The sequence below is a fragment of the Stegostoma tigrinum genome, chromosome 6 (assembly GCF_030684315.1).
Source record: "Stegostoma tigrinum isolate sSteTig4 chromosome 6, sSteTig4.hap1, whole genome shotgun sequence".
Taxonomy (NCBI): domain Eukaryota; kingdom Metazoa; phylum Chordata; class Chondrichthyes; order Orectolobiformes; family Stegostomatidae; genus Stegostoma; species Stegostoma tigrinum.
In genome coordinates, this window is record NC_081359.1 from 56,503,137 (window position 1) to 56,520,755 (window position 17,619).

The window sequence follows — 17,619 nt, forward strand, 5'->3', positions numbered from 1 at the left end:
AATTTGGGAGAGAACGTTCACCTCCAGATAAAGGAATATAAAAGCAAAGTATTTCAGCAGGAGTAAAACTCATCTTGAGGGATGTTGAAAAGAAAAAACATTCTGAAATAGTGGACAGAGGGTAAAGATGATTTTGCAGCTCCTACTGATATTCAGGCTTATTTTTACATGAACTTTTAGATTTCTTACCGTTATGATGTGACAATAGTTGAAGCTTATTATGTACTCATTTTCAGTTTTTTTGTACTCAAAATTGATATTTCAATAAGTCCATGAATATGAAATGTTTCGAGAGTCCGGCACAGGAGTAGGTAGGTGGGACTAGATTAGTTTTTCATGATGTTCACTATGGACTGGTTGGAATGAAGGGACAGTATCCATTCCATATGATTAGATGACTTGATGAATCTATGACTCAATGACATGTGCCCTCACTCTGTGTCTTAACCTGTGCGACGTGTCATTGACTGTTTATCTTTGAAAATTCAAGCACACGACACCCACTGGGATCTCAGGACCACATCACAATGAGAGCTGCTGCCATCACAATCAGAACCATGACAACACATCATTGCAGGGTCATGTAAATCACAACAAAGTGAAACGATCTGTGCACTTGTGCAGGAGAGACACTGAGAGAGATCAAGCCAAGTGCACAGCGAAACTCAGTCTGTACCTACACAACTTCAGTAAGAAACAGAAGACAGAGCTGATTCAACAGATTCAGAGCATTGTCAAAAGCAGAAACAATAATGAAGTCTGTCATTGATTATTTTTACACAGCTGTGAAGAAGATTATTGCTGACACAGAAGACGAGAATCAAATTGTCCAGGACATTGAGAAGGGGATCCTGTTGATGGAAGAGAGTGAGACAGAGACAGCAATACATACCGTCACTGAGATGTTTGCGGTGTTTACACAGAGGTTCGATGACAGCAGGGAAGTGCTGGGGAATGTCATATGGACACTGCTTGGAGGACTGATACCATGCTGCGCAGATCGTTCCCCTGCAGTTCAGCAGATGGCTCTGAGTGCGGTCCGTACCATCCTATCCATTCACTTAGTGGGCGAAGGTGCCAGTTTGGAAGAACATCAATACCACTTAAGGATTCTGAAGACCCTTCCCGAAGACCTGACGGACCCTGATCACCAAATCCAGTTCCAGGCTTGCCGACAGATCGCGGAGCTGATTTGCCAGAACCTGCCGCGTGGTCAGTTAGACAACCTGCTGCTCATGGTCTGTGGCAGCTTGTCTGACCAAGATCTCAACTGTGCCCGGGTCGCTTCCCTGCTGTTCGAAAACATCCTTCTGCGACAGAAACAACACCTTCAGGGCCATGTCTCAGATATCCTCCATGTGCTGGGGCTTCATTTGGAGTTAATCCCTCACCAGGAGGTGAAACAGCGAGTTTTACGAGGGATAACTGCATTGACCTCAAAGACCTTGATAGCAGCTATGTCCCAGCTACTGCTCTGTCGCCGTCCTGAGGACAAGTCCATCCGGGAAGTGTGGAAAGCAGCAGCTGAGGATAGAGCCTGCACAGTGAGTACGATCAAACACCTTGTGAACTCACTTGAGGGAAAAATCTGCCCTGTCAGTGGGGACTTGTACTCAGCCAATGTCTCGCTGACTGCCATCCACGGTCTCAATGAGATTCTCAATCAGCCCAGGATGGCAGACGTGGTGAGGACATTGTTTCCACAGACATTCAGTGGCCTCCTCGTATCTCTCACCAGTGGGGTGAGTTTCTCTCTGCCCAGTGATTCGGACACTCAATCGCAGCAGAGAGGTTTCTCACCTCGGTTTGATGTGGATATGAGTCCGTCACTGAATGAAAGGTGTGTGAGGTCACTCAAGGCCTTGTTTGATCTGACCGGTTGCAGTGACATCTCTGACCAGATGGTGATGGTTGGAGGATGGAAACAGCTAACAGGGGTTGGATTTGATCAGGAGTTTGTTCTGCTGGCCAGGGCAATGACAGCATCTGTAGGTGCTGATTTCTCTAACACCGTACGTCGACTGGCTTCCCAAATTGTTTGGCTCCGAGACTCTCAGGCAGTTCCTGTCATTGTCTTCTTTGGGGAACTCCTGAAGTCTCCATGTGTTTCCAAGCTGGGTCTCCGAGATATAGTCATTAACAGCTTGGTTCGCTACCTGTGCTGGCACGACTCTTCGCTCGTTAGCCAGTTGCTCTGCATCAGAGCTTTGGAAAATATTGATTTTGGAGCGAGGCAACGGTGTTGGAGTGTGACCGATGTATTAGTGAGCCGCTTGGGGAATACAGAGAACAGTGACGTCTTCACACTTGCCGTGCTGTCTTGCCTGCGAAGCAACATTCTCCAGGCACCAGCAGAATTAATCAGGCCCTTTTTCAATCCAATCCTCACCAGGATTCAGCCACTGTTTGGGGCAGGGAGTGAGCAAGTCTCTGTGGAAGCTTTCCAAATCTTGGGATTATTGGCCAGGTTTGGGGAGTCCAGTGACTTCCAGCATTATCTCCATGCCAACATTGTGTGCTTACTGTTGCACTTGGGCAGGGAGAGTGAGAAAACCATCCAATGCTGTAGTACAACACTGCAGATGGTTTTCTCATCCACTGGTTCCACAAAGGCTTGCTCCTTAATTGAAAAATACCTCAAGTCGCCAGACTGGAGGTACCTGTCCTTCCTGAAGCATATTTCACGTCAACTCATTGACGATTACCCCAATATGGTGAATTCCTACATTTCTGATTGTGTGTCCTTCAGCTCCAACCAGGACCATCTCCGCGATCAGGCAGCGGCCTTGGCAACATTCCTCTCGAGCAGAGACATCGCTTCAGACTCACCCAAAGGACCTCCTGGTGGGAAACATTAATTGGTAATTGTCACCATTCAGCCCCAAATGAAGCCTCAGCACATCAGATTCTGAATGTGGCCCAGACCCCTGTATTCTAACACCAACTGCTCCCCATCTTCACTGTCAGTACACAAACAGATTGTGTACCAACGGATCTTCACAGCTTTGTCATGACAGCGGATCTCCTTCAGATCCTTATCTTCATTGCAGCATCAGATCTCCTTGCCTTTCCACCAGCAACTGATCTCTCCAGATCCTCAATTTTGTCTGAGCTTTGATCTTCCCCCAAGGACAAGAACAGATTTCCTCCAGAACCTCCCTTTGTCACTGAAACTGATCTAAAGTGTACACCGTTACATCATACTGGCTTGATCACATCTGGAGCTGCCCATTCATAAGAACAATCCATGCTTCTCCGAGATATATTTGTATATAGTCTACAAAATTCATGTTATTGCAAATAAATATTCTATTTGACTGTTAAATGAACTGTAGCAGCATTGGTATGTGACACGTAACATAAATACGCTCACATTCTGGGATTGGAGACTGCTGCCTGTCAGGGGTCATCTCTTCCAGGCAGTGAATAAAGATAGAGCAAGGCTCAGGGTTTTCACTCACCTTCACTGACCACATCTGCAGGAAGCACTGTTGGTTTGATAAGCTTGGAAATGGGGTATTAAATATTGGGCATGGTCACCTGGTAACTTAAGGAAGTATTTCTGACTGACAGAGAGCACTGGTCAGGAAAAGGGAGGCAGTCAGAGATTCTGGGAAGCCACAGAGTGCATCTCGCTCAAGTAGAGATTTTCTGTGTTGGAAAACAGTGAGAGTGATGGTTACTCTACAATGTGAAGCCAGAGCACGGCAGCACACCAAGAGGAACTGAAAGAGAGGGAGAACAAAATGGTGGCGCACCCATCCATGGGGGGCACTCATAGGTATTTCTGCTGCCACAGACATCACTCCAGGATTGTGACTTTCCTTCCTGGGGCCCGGGTCGAGGAAGTCACTGAACCATGACAGAGCATTGTGAAGGGGGAGGGTGAACAGTCAGAGGTGGCTCACGTGGGTACCAACGACATAGGTAGTGTAGGAGGGAAGTGATCTGTGCAAGAAGTTAGGGAGTGCTGTCGCAGATTAAAACGCAGGACCTCAAAAGACTGTAACCTCTGAATTTGTCTCAGTATTAAATGCTGGTGAATGTAGGAATATGCAGATAGAACAGATGAATGTTCTGGAGCAGAGGGAGGGATTTAGAATTCTGTATCACTGGCTCAATTTCTTGTGAAGCTCATGGCTGTACCTGGTGAAAGTCAGATCCAGAAATTTGAGGCAAAACAAACACATTTTTCAAAGTCCAGGCAGGACCATCAAGTGGAACTGAAACTTGTCAATGTACAGAAGACAGCGTTGTGGGAGGATGCCAGTGTAAGGCCTGGAACAGGGATTGTTCCACATTCCCCATAAATGGACAGGAATAATTGGGACCCATGCGGCTACTCACAGCCAGATGATTGACTTGGCAGAAGTGTGATGAATTAAAGGAGAAATTGTTCAGTGAGACAAGTTCAGCAGAGCAAAGGAGAGTGGTTATGGATGGGCGTTGCTCAGGACTATGTTCGAGGCAAGAAGTCGAGACCATTCCAACCATCCTGGTGGAAATGGAGGTATAGAAGGAGTGGACATCCTGATTGAAGGGGTGACAGGCAGGGTCAGGAATATGCAAATCATCGGAAAGGTGGTGGGGTTGGAATTCGGAGAAATCAGAAATGTGCCGGGCAGGATCTGGACCTGTGAAGAGAAGATGGAATTCAAGGTAGGAGGATACCAGCTGGGTGTGGCAAGAACAGGCTCATGCGATGGGCCTACCAGGACAGCCCTGGTTTGTGGATTTTTTGAAGATTCAAGGAGGGGTCTGAAGAATGGTCAGAGAATTGGTGTGGAGCCTCATGAAGGTAAAGATCACTGAGCAGATTACAATAGCACCACCCTTGTCGGGTAATTTGATGATAAAGGACGTGTTGGGCCTGTGAGATTGAAGTGCGGCAATTTCAGAAGTGGACAGCTGGGAGCAATGAGAGGAGCAGATAAAAGAACACAGCCGATGTCACACTGACCATTTTCAATGAAAAGTCCAAGGGCAGTTCAGAGGCTTGAGGAAGGGTTCCAATTGTAGTGTGGACACCCAGCACATGTTAAGGGATCAGTGGGATTGCCGGGGTCGAACTCCTGCCACTGAAGTGAGCGCAGAAATGAGGTGGTGGAAAAACAGTTCAACATCATGGTGAGTCTGTTCCATGGTTTTGAAGCTTCAGGCCAGAAGGCAGGGTCGAACAGCAGCAGTACTGCAATACTGATCAAGGGGTCAACGGCAGCAGTAGGGAGGGTTGATATCTTGGGAACCACCTCAAATCGGAACATTTGTTTGTAAGTTAAACACAAAGATGCACTATTCACATTGCTGGCAGCGCAGTACACTTCGCCTGTTAGTCAAAGAGAGATGGGAAGACTGATACGTCAGCAAATCTCAAAGAAGTGTGAAAACAATAGGGTCATAATAATAGGGCATTTCAAGGAGTTCAATATTATCTGTGTCACTCAAAATGTGAAAGGGACAGAGGTGGAAGAATTCTTAAGATGTGGACTAGCGTACTTTATCAGCAGGAGCGTTTGTGTGGATTTGAGGAAGTAATTTTCATTCTAAGGATGATGGGGATCTGGAACTTACTGCCTGAAAGGTGGGAATAATCAAAACATTTAAAAAGTATTGCTTGTTTACCAACCTCAACCACAGTCATGAGGTTGGCACAAAGAGGGCAAGAGTCATGTGTGTATCTACCGGACACTACCTTTACAAATTTAATTCAAACAGACAGGCAAGTCACACCGTTTGGTCTGGATAAATTGAACAGCAGGCATGCAATTCATACAAAGGGGAAAATTCAAGCACTTACCCACTGTGTTTTACTTTCCCTGAAGAGTCAAATAAAGGCTAACACCCAAGAAGAGCAGGCAACTGGGTCTCGTTTAGTTTGGGATTATGTTCGGTAGGTATTAGTTGGACCAAAGGATTTGTTTCTGTGTTGTATGACTCTATCAACAAACAGGAAGTCACACTGGCCAGGCAATATCCCCCAAGTTTGGGATCTTCCCCACACTCTAAGTATGGGGTCCCCAGCTTTGTGAAGTCAGCTGTCTGGGATTTTTGCTGATGGCACACCAAAATCCTACAGTTTTATCATTTGTCCTTATCTTCCTGAACTGCGGTGTCTTGTTCTTCTTGGTTCATAGCTCTTCTCAGAGCTGGTGTCTTTCCACTATAGGCTAACTGCAAGGAGTCCTTTAGGACCACCTCATTATTCTTATTCCACGTAAGAACTTGCATCCTATGTCATCTGCAGAGCCCGTGGCTCAGGCTCGGGTAACTTCAGTTCACAAGTTTGCTGTTTATACATGCGACTAGCCATGGGCCAACATCTCCCGCCATCTCAATCCAAAGATATCCATCTTTGGACTTAGCAAAAACTGCAGATGCTGCAATCAGAGTCCATACAGTGTCGCAGAGGGTGTAACCCTGAAACATCATCTTTCCTGCTCCTCTGTTGCTGCCTCACCTGCAGTATTGCTCCAGCTCAACACTCTATTGATATTATTGTAGGATCAGTTTCCCTTAGCTTTGCTGATTGCTCATGGGATCGCAGTTGACAGTCTGTGCATTACTTCCACATTAAGTATAAATAGAAAGACATAACATATAAAAACAACAACTAACCACTTCGTTCACACAATCTCTTTCGTAAGAAAAATCTTGCCCTCAGTTTGATCAGAGCTTCACTTTTGAACTTTCAAATTAATTTCATTTTTCCACCTTCTGACCTGATACACGTTGAGTATTTCAATTACCAGTGCACCCAAGATCAATATAGAAGCCACATGCAATAATATTCTCACAAATGAGATCCCCAATTCCAAAATTTACTCCAAAAATCTAGGGTCACACAACACCTCATCAGCATGAGATTGAATTGTTTTCGTGGGCTTAGTTCATTGATGGGTTATCTCCCTGGCATGTTCCACAATTTGTGTTTCCTTCATTACTGCTCAAACTATTAGAAAAGGAAAGGTTTGGCCCCCAGTAACTGGGCCTGATGTCACATTTTTGACAGCTGCATTGTGCCTCTTAGTTCCTTGAGTGTTATGAACTGTTTATGTCTCAGTCAGTCTATTTGCATGCATTGCCCAAAATTCACTCTGTAATCTTTGAATGCTATAAACTCAGAATCATGTTTAATTTCGTTTATCTTTCATCCTCAAGTTCTCTATCACTGGATCATCTCATCAGTAACAGTAAAGTAACACCAGAAATGGAGTTTAACATTTCAGGAGGAGGTGTTGGACATCTTAAAACACATTAAGGTGGAAAAATCCTGCCTATGACCAGGTGTCCCCCAGAATTTTGTGGAAAGCGAGGGAATTGGGTGCCAGGCCCCGAGCTGAGATATTTGTCTTATGGACAGCCACAGACCGGGTGACAGTAGACTGGGGGTTGGCTAATGTGGTGCCACTATTTCAGAAAGGTGGTAAGGAAAAGCCAGGGAAAAATAGACTGGTGTGACCTACATCAGTGGTGGGCAAGTATTTGGAGGCGATCCTGAGGGACATGTATTTGGAAACACAAGAGCTGACCGGGGAGTCAACATACTGTTTTAATAGGAAAGTTGCAAAGCACTGACTTGGTTCGTGTTTTGAAGAAATTACAAAAGGGATTGATGAAGGCAGAGCATTGGATGTCGCAGATTTGGATTTCCGAGATGTGTTTGACACGTTTTCCCAAGGTAGACTCGTTAGTAGTGTAAGATCACGGAAAATGCCCAGAAAACAAGCTTTTGGATGCAGAACTAGCTACACAATAAGAGACAGAGGGTGTTGGTGGAGGATTCCTTCCAGTGCATTGGGAGTCTGTACTCTGCTGCTACTGTCAGCATAATTTGGAGCCTGGAGGGGTAACACAGGGTCAAGGCATGCGTGTGTCCAACGGGTGTCTCCAGATCAGCCTCTATACTTGATGCAAGGAAGAGGTCAGGGCTCTGAGTCGACAACCTGGAGGAGGACTGGACATTGGTCGCAAGCACTGCCCAGTTAGATGAGGCAGAGAGCAACATGGTGCTTGTGTACAACGTGCCCCTCGTTCCCATGGGGAACTGTAGGACTTTTTGTAAGTGGTGCTTGGTTGCTGTTGGGGCTGCCCATGACGGACTTCACAAACAGGCCGATAATTGCCCCTGACGAGCTCTGCAGAATATGGCTGACAGTAGTTAGAGCATGTGGGGAAATATTTGCATGTAAATATTTAAGGGGTCTGAATGGCTCTGGTCTGTATTTTAATAGCCCCTGTCAGAAAATCCGGAATGTTCTAGTGAGACTGTTTTATACCTTTCATCATATTCCGACACATCCTCAGCACCGTTTTGTTGACCGATGGTTATCTATCACCAGTCAGCATTGGCTGGATAAACTTCCTTTTGGGGAGCTTCTAACCTTTATCTGTGTTCTCCTAAGGCGCCCTGACCTTTCTAGTAAGCTGTTGGCCTGTGCTGCCATAGCAAAAGATGTTTTAGCATCTGCCCTCCATCCAGAGGGTGCAGCCTATAGACCCCTTCAACCTTTCCAATTGCTCTCAAGTTTCTAAGCCACCCCTTTGGGGTAGCCTCAGCAAGTAGGACAATAGGAGCTCTTTCACTATCACGGTTACTGGCGAAGATAGAATGTACAGCTGGCAACTGTTATCCATTGTATAAAGCTCCGAGGACAAGTGTAAGGAAGTCTGTGAAAATATTATTGGTAGACCATCAGCCTGTCCATCTCTTGAAGATGTTGCACCAGAAAATCAATCACAGATGAATAACCTGGCACTGCTGACCAATAGTATCAAGCTTTGGAGGTTTGTGGTGGCGGCGGTGGGGAGGGGTGCGGTGGGGATGCTTTGAGTGCACTCGATGTTTTAACTGTATGGAATCTGAAGATTTTGTGTGCCCTACTCCTCAGAAAATCTGAAGCTGTAGCAACATTAGACAAAATAGAGTTGTACCTGAATCCACGACCTGACTTGGGCTTTCATCGGAAGAGATGAGATGTAACAATTTGGTGCTATGAGCACTGGAGGAATAAATAACTGAATCTCAGACAGCAGACCTATGCCACCTCCGAGGGGTCAGAACTTCTCCTTTCAAAAGTTCTCAGTTGTTTGTCTCAATTTGGTATATCCGCCACATGATTTTGAAATTCTCCAAGTGGTATATGGCTCAAGATCCTATAACAGATGTTTAACAGATGTATCCCTCTGGTTGCGCAACAGAGAAAATAATCTCTCTGGACCTCTGGCTAGGTGGCTAGAACATGACCCAAGACCAATTAAATTGATGGTCATAAGGAATAACCACAGGAGAAAAGAAGCAAGAATTCCCCATGACAACTAAGGGTGGGCAGGTCCCACCCAATATACTGGACGATGAAATTTTATGGAGCTTGAAGGAATATCTGGGACAACAATTCACCCCATCCAAAGCCTCTGTGAAAATCAAGCAAAGGTACAGTATTTCTGTGGGACAATGCTCCCTGGCTGGTATTAAAAGTGTCTGGGTAAAGATGACGTGTGAAAATGAATGAATGACCAAGATGATCCCCCGTTCTGATGGGACAGACCCAACAACAGAATGAGATAATACAGAAGTCAAGTCATGACAGGGACAAAAAAACAGCTCAAATTCAACTAATGTCTGTCTGTGGGGAATCAACACAAACCAAAAAGACTCAGGAAGATCGTGAAGAAACTTTTTGACAAAAGAATCCAGATCCTTACCCAACTCTTCCTAATCCTGCTACCCTGGAGCCTGGAAGAAGACCACTCTAGCCCTCTCTCAGCTAATTAGAAAGTGGGATGCAAAAGACAGAGAGAGCTGAGCCGGGGGAGAGTCAAATCCTCCATAGACTCCAGTGGCAGTGAGGGGTGAAACTTAACCCCCTTACTGACCAAGCATTGCAAAACCTATTTCCAGCAAAAAAACTGAAGAAGTGGGGACGATTGCACACAACATCGAATGGGCTGACTGCTATGGACATGACCCTGCACTGCCAAAGATGGTGGACAAATGGCCCAAAGAACTTCCCTAAACCCAAAGGGGTGGCTTAGAGACTTGAGAGCAATTGGAAAGGTTGAAGGGATCTATAGGCTGCAACCACTGGATGGAGGGCAGGTACTAAAACATCTTTTGCAGTGGCAGCACAGGCCGACAGCTTACTAGAAAGGTCAGGGTGCCTTAGGAGAACACAGATAAAGGTTAGAAGCTACCTGAAAGGAAGTTTATCCAGTAAATGCTGACTGGGGATAGATAAGCATCTGTCAACAAAATGGTGGGGATGTGATAGAATATGATGAAAGGTTTAAGACATTCTCACTAGAACATTCTGGACTGACTGACAGGGGCTTTTAAAATACAGACCAGAGCCACTTAGATCCCTTAAAGGTCACTTTTGTTATGGGACTAGAGCCTGAATGAGTCACAATGCTGAAAGTAATAAAGCCGGACTGGGAAGAGATGGGGATTACCTGCAGGGAACTGGTGGAACAGTGTTATCACCCGGATAGGGACATGGGAGCAAAGTTGAGGATGGTGCAAATCACTGGAGGAGGAAATGCAGCAAAATGGGGAAAAAAAATAAACGACCTGGCAAATGTTACTATTTGAGGAAAGAGAGGCACTGGGCCAAGACATGCTGAATGAAACAACAAGAAAACGGGACTGGGAAGGCCATTGCCAACCCTTGACCTGAAGCCAACCCCTTCTCAAAGCAACTATTAATAGACTGTATCCAGAGCATGATGCTTGAGCAGCAGGAAAAGATGTTGAATATTACAAAAAATGAGAGGCGCCTGCCCCATCCCTTGCCATACCCCCGATGGCTCTAATGCAACAAAAGGAGGATGGAATTTACATCCCTGTGAGGTTGGACAGCCAAGAAATAGACTTTTTTGGCTATGAGAGTGAAATTAACATGTTTGCTTCTGTATTGTAGAAAATTGCTACCCTTGGGTGGGAAATCAGAAACAGCACATGGAGTGGGAGGTGAATATCTCACTATTAAAAGAACAAGTCAGGTGCTCATTGAATTGGGTATACATGAATTAGCAACCTCAGTTTGGTCAGGACCTGTGGAACAAGTTCTCTTGGAAATGGCCATTTGGGCCCATTTAAACTCTTCCTTGCACTTCGGTGTTGGTAAAGTGACCTGGTCTGTAAGATGCACGAAGACAGGACAGTTAAGAGACCACTCAATCCGGGCAAAGGATAAGAACAATTGCAGTTTGCTCCAGATGGAACTGGCATCATTCACTGGAGTTGTCCCTCCATGCAACAAACAATACCGCGTTTGGTCAGCCTCAATCGCAGAGATCTTGTGCATCATCCAACAGCTGGAAGAAAGAGGTGTAGTGGTGAAAACACATAGTGCCTCCAAGAGCCCTGTATTGTCAGTGCGAAAACATGACATGACTTGGCACCTGACTGTTGACGATAGACAGGCCAACTAATGCATTGATCAAAAAGATCCTTTGGTCACGGACCCCACCATCTATTTAATGCTTTCACACCGAAACATACACACTTCTCACTGATAGACATGGCCTACAGAGGTTGGTTGGCACCCTTGGCATCTGAAGTGCAACACTGGTTTGCCTTCACCATCCAGCAACGGCTGTGCACCTGGACCTGGCTACCACACCGTTTCCATAGCAACCCTATGGTATTTCACATGTCCTGGCAAAATCATTTGTGAGAATAACCCGCTATGTCTCCTATAGTTGTTCAGTACACGAATAATATTCTAGTGGCCTCCAGTACAGAGGAGCAGCACAAACAGGATTTGTGAACCTTGCTGGACCTCTCGCACTCCCGAGGACATAAAACCAATTTTAACCCGGCTCAGGTGCTGCAGGAAGAGGTTGTGTATTTGGAGCAAAAGATTTCAGAGGGAAAAGGAGAATTTACCCAGGTCAGTGCTGCAACAATTTGGAAGGTCCAACAGCCCACTTCTATCTGGGAAGTCAGGTCCTTTTTAGGGCTGTGTAATTTTGAGAGGAACTAGATTGACTCCTACACACAACTAGCACAGCCACTGAATGACCTCTTACAGAGCAAGACAATATCAATGAAGGTTATCACCCTCAGGGAAGAGCAATGAGACCCTTTGAAAACGTCTTATGCACGGCACTAGCTTTGGGAATTCCTGACAGTGGGAAGGCATTTCCCCTTTTTCGAAATGAAAGGGGAGGATACATGAAAGCCATATTGACACAAGAACGATTTGTTCTAAAAAGACCTAGTGGATACTACTCAGCAAAACTGGACACAGTAGCCCTGGGATGGAGAAACTACCTGAGGGCCATGGAAACCACATGTCAGGATGGAATGGCCACTGTGGGTTTGGTCCTTGACCAAAAACTGTCAAGTGACTCCAGGCAGTATATGCCTTACTGTCAATGAATGGAATATCTCAATTAACGGCAGCTGGATGGACCTGCTGAACAGCAGTCTTAGAATCCCCCAATCTGTACGTTGTTCGGACCAGCCCATTTAACTCAATAACTATGCTGTCAGTGCCCAGAGAGCAAAAAGAGGGAGGAGATGGATATGAAGAAGAACATGACTGTGTGGAAATTTTAAAGCAAATAGACAAAGCCCTTCGAGCAGCAGAGGAGTAGAACCTGGACCTCGTTCTTTTTGCACGTGGGAAAACGGGATCAGGAAAGTGAGATGGGCAGACACCATTTACACAAAGCCATGGCAAAAGGTAGTCTACCTGCTGGAACATTTGCCCAAGCTGCATGCTGCATTGAGAGTGTGCAAGCTAGCAGAGGGGCAGATGGCTGATACCTACATGGATTCCCACTGTACATTTGGAGTAGCCCATGATTTTGGCAAAAGAAGGGATTTCTTACAGTTGCAGTACCCCCATCTGAAATGGGAACAAAGTCTGAAATCTACTTCAGGCCATATGATTATCTCATGAAGTCTTCATCCTGAAAGATAAGGCCCATGCCAAAGAAAACACCACAGAAGCCGAAGGAAATTCTCTAGTTGACCAAGCAGCCAGAAAGGCCACCTCACAAGAAGAGCGTCTCATGGAACCCACCTTACTGTGTAAATTAAAGATGCTCAGGACTTTGACACAAGGCCTAAAGGATGTGCAGAGTCATTGCTTGCAAGAGAAAATGTAGAGCAGGATTGAGGCCAGAATTAAACTGTGTAACGATGGTATCTGCAGACAAAGAGAGATGGACAAACCCATCGTCCTGCAGGCATTAGCGACCTTTTCGGAACAACAGATTCACTAATGGGAACATTTGACTCCACAACTAATGATGGCATGATTCCAGAAGAGTTGGTGGGATTGGGGCTTTGAAAAGCAGGCCCAGGTGGTAGCAGCCCATTGCATGACCTGTCAGAAGAACAACCCTGGATCCATCACAACCTATGCAATTGAGAACCCCCTGCCCCTGTAGGACTGCTCCAACACCTACAAGTTGATTACATATCCGTCCCACCATGTTGATGCTATGCTGAGGTCCTAGTTATCGTCAACAAATTCTCCAGATTGTTGGGAGCCTGTCCAAGCTGATGAGCCACTGCCAATCAAACAGCTAAAGTTTTGTGTCAGGATTACATTCCTCAGTGGGGAGTCCCAATGAGCATAGACTCTGGCCAAGGGATACACTTCACAGGTGCTGTCTGTCAGGAAGTTTGCAGGTTGCTAAACATTAAATGGGATGGATCCCCACTGCCCTCATCACACCCAATCATCAGGGCAAGTGGAATGACCCAACCAGACAATAAAACAAAGGCTCATAGAACATAGAACATAGAACAATACAGTGCAGAACAGGCCCTTCGGCCCTCGATGTTGCGCCGGCTTGTGAACTAATCTAAGCCCATCCCCCTACACTATCCCATCACTAAGCACCACTAAGAGGGAGGGCCCTGGCTACAAGCCCTGTCAATAGTACAATGCTGCATCTTGACAACCCCCAATCGGACAACAGGACTAAGCCCTATTGAAGTCATCACTAAAAGGCCTATGTCACTGCCAGAAACAACTGATTTTATGGAAAGCCATTGCCAATGAGTGATGTACTGTTGATGTATTGTCGAGATCTAACCGATCCTCTCAGATTTGCTTCCCATCGGGGAGAACACGATATCATTCCGGGAACATGGGTCTCTGGAAAGAAAATCCATAAAGAACTGCGAGCAGCCAAGTGGAAAGGGCCCTACCATGTGCTGCTTACCTTTCCAGCAGCAGTAAGAGCCAGAGGGAAGAAAAATTTGGATCCATGCATCACAAGTAAAAAGAACCACAAACAGTTAAAGTATTAAGAACTGTTGCATTTAGGCCAACATGGGGAAATTGGTTGTATTATTAACTGTTGTGTTCTGAGTGTTTGCATCCAAGTATGTTGTTTGTTTTTATGAAACAAGTGTTGTGGCCAACAGGTGGTTTCTGCCGCAGCCCTGCTGGTTAGGCTCCTAAAGATAAGCAACTCATGAGGCAATTATTCTTGCATAGAAAGCCTACCTCATATGTGTAACTATATACTTGTGTGTCTTGTGATTCATGTAAGGAAGAATCAAGGCGGGGGGGGGGGGTATTTTTAGGAGAGCCCATGACTGAGCTCACAAAATGGATGACAATGGTCCCTGACAAGCTCTGCAGAATATGGCTGACAGTAGTTAGAGTGTGTTGGAAAATATTTGTTTAACGTAGCCTCAGCAAGGAGGACAATAGGAGCTCTATAACAATTAAGGTTACTGGCTAAGATAGAACGTGCAGCTGGCAAATGTTATCCATTGTAAAAAGCTTCAAGGAGAAAGATAAGACAGTATGTGAAAACATTGTGACAGTGGGTGGACTACCAGCCTGTCCATCTCCTTAAGATGTTGCACCAGAGAGACGTTCACAGATGGAAAGCCTGGTGCCCCTGGCCAATGGTATAGTGACAGTGGGGAGTTGGGGGGGTGTGGCGGTGGCAGAGGCTGTTGGGCAGGGCAAGTGCAGTCTAAGTTTCATCTGTATACCATCTGAAGTTGTTGTGTGTCCTACTGTGAAGAAAATATGAAGCTGTAGGAAAGTTCTTCTAAAATAAATTTGTATCTGAGTCCGCCACCAGAGTCGGACGGTCATTTGAGAATGTGAGATCTAACACATTCAAAGACAGAGTGTGGTTGGCTATAGATCGGTGTAATTCTCTATCACTTCTGGTCATATCTGCCCAGGAGCTGTTGGCAAACCCGGGAATAGACAGAAACATGGAGCAGTGATGTCAGGGATTCCTTTGCAGTGTCCACAGGGAGCGGAAGGGATAAAGCGTCTCACCACCCGCTCAGTATGGTGGGTTTCATTGTTATAACTGGTTGGGGGTGGGGTGGGGTACATACTGCAAGAATGAAGATATCCACAGCTAGTCTCAATGCCAGCAGCAGCGGGAAGGCCCAGTGCGGATTTTGTATCCTCTCCCTCCTCAGGGAACAGAAGTATGCAGTGAGCCTCCTTCAACAAACCCATACAGTTTCACGAGAGAAAGTTACATTGATCCTGGAGTGATGGGGAAGGGTCTGCATGAGGCACCTGGTCTCCAATTCACATGGACGGGCCATCTTGCAAGCCTTTGTTTAAGTGCAATATCTTGTGAATTCAGGATCACATGCCAGGCCTTCTGCTCCAACTCACAGATCGTTTTGGGGCCACAGTACACCATTTCATGCAGGTATACGCGCCTTGAATGGGATCTGAGCAGGCATGGTTCTTCGAGGAAGTGCCTACTCTCCTTAGCTCCATCAGTGACAGTGAGCCTGTCCTTCTCTGGGGGAGATTTCAATTGAAACCTCGAGAGGTGGGATTGTAGCTGAGTGGTGCCCTCCACAGTCTGTCCAAGGGCTAGTCAATAGGGCTGAATGGGTTGCCCATGGAGTTTTTCAGGGAATTCTGGGACATCCCCAGGGGGCAACTATGCCCGGGTCCTGGAAGAATGTATCACGACTGGCGAGATATCCCTTACTTGGCACAGAGCCATCATCCCTCCATTGCATGAGAAGGACAATATCTGTTTGGTAAAGAGTTGGTGTGCTGTCTCCATCCTCAGCCCACAGATTACAAAATCTTTGCCAGGGCACGTTCAACTCACCTTAGTATCATGTTGGACCACGTGATCCACGCAGAGCGGTCCAACAATGGCCCGCTCTGGAGTAAACACAACAACATCCACAGGGACATGATCCTTTATTCCAAGAGGACTAGCTTGTTGAGAACATTTCTCTCTCTTGATCAGGAAAAGGTATTTGACAAAGGGGATCACGAGTATCAGCGAGCATTTGGGATCAGGGACACGCTTTATCCCTGGGATCCGACTTCTCTTTGCCCCTGCGGGGGGCCTAGTGAGGGTTACCGGGCCCCTGACAGTGCTCTGTGCTTTAGGAGATGAGAGCGACAAGGCTGCCACCTATTCAGCAAGAATTATTCTCTCCGTGTGGACACATTCGTGTGACCCTTGTGTAAGTAGTTTTGGGTTTGGCGCTGGGCAGGCTGGGGCTGGAGGTGGTTCTTTCTGTGTACTTTGACCACATGCTTCTCATGTTCACAGGCCCTGCTGACCTGTGGAGAATGCACGCGAGCAGGGAGGTGTGCTCTGCAGTGTCCTCTGCAAGGATTGAGTGGAGCAAGTGTTTGGGACTTCTGGCTGATCCATGGAGAAGTATCCACTGCTGCAGGAGATCCAGTGCTTCATGTGAAGTTCCCCTTACCTCCTCGACCAGTGAGTCCATCGTTACCCTGATGAGGAATCCCAGCTGGAGATTTGGCATGGGTTGGAGACTAATGTGATCACTCGGCTCACACACACTGGACAGGATTTCTCCGAGTGTTGTCCTACAGGATGTGAGTATTGGCCATAAACCAGCTGGTGGCCGCCATGTTGTGGTGTCAGTACGTCACTTTGGTCCCTCCCACTAACTTTCTTACTGCCACCCAGAAAAAAGATCGACACGTTTTTCTGGGACAAAAGGTAACTCTGGGTCACTGCTGTGGTTCTGAGCCTCCCGTTTGAAGAAGTTGGTCATGTGATTCCTTCAGACCCTGCAGCGATACCTTTACATCGAGCCTCCTCCAAAGTGGTGTGTTCCGATGATGTATTTCTTCTGTTAGGGCCACAGCCTCCATCATGATACACAGTTCCTGTTCATGTAGTCATCCCAGCTTTGGGTCCTCTTCCAGAAATGTCTGTCTTCTATCTGGACCTGAACATAGTCTGGGACAGTTTTGGCTTGCGCTGGAGCCCTCCTCCTACGGGAGTGGCTGGTCTTGCAAGGAACAGTTGCTCAGACACAGGTTCATCCTCCAGAGCAGTTTGCACTGGCTGAGGGAGGGGAGAGAGCTCGGGATGCAGGGATAACCGGATTTGGGGACCTGCTGGATGGCAGAGGAGACGGCCGGATAACACCGACACAGCTAACGGTGAGGGCGCGGTCCACCCTCCGGTTTCTAACCCGAGCCACCCAGAGCCTGACAGACGAGGCACTAGTCTCCGGGACCTCACATACACTCAAGGCAGCTCAGGCATGTGGTAACCTGACCCCTGTCCATTAGGATCTTGACATTGACTCTGTATCACAGACCCTCCCCGTGATGTACTGCCCCAAAAAGTGACCTCTCTCAGGGACATCCTGTCGGT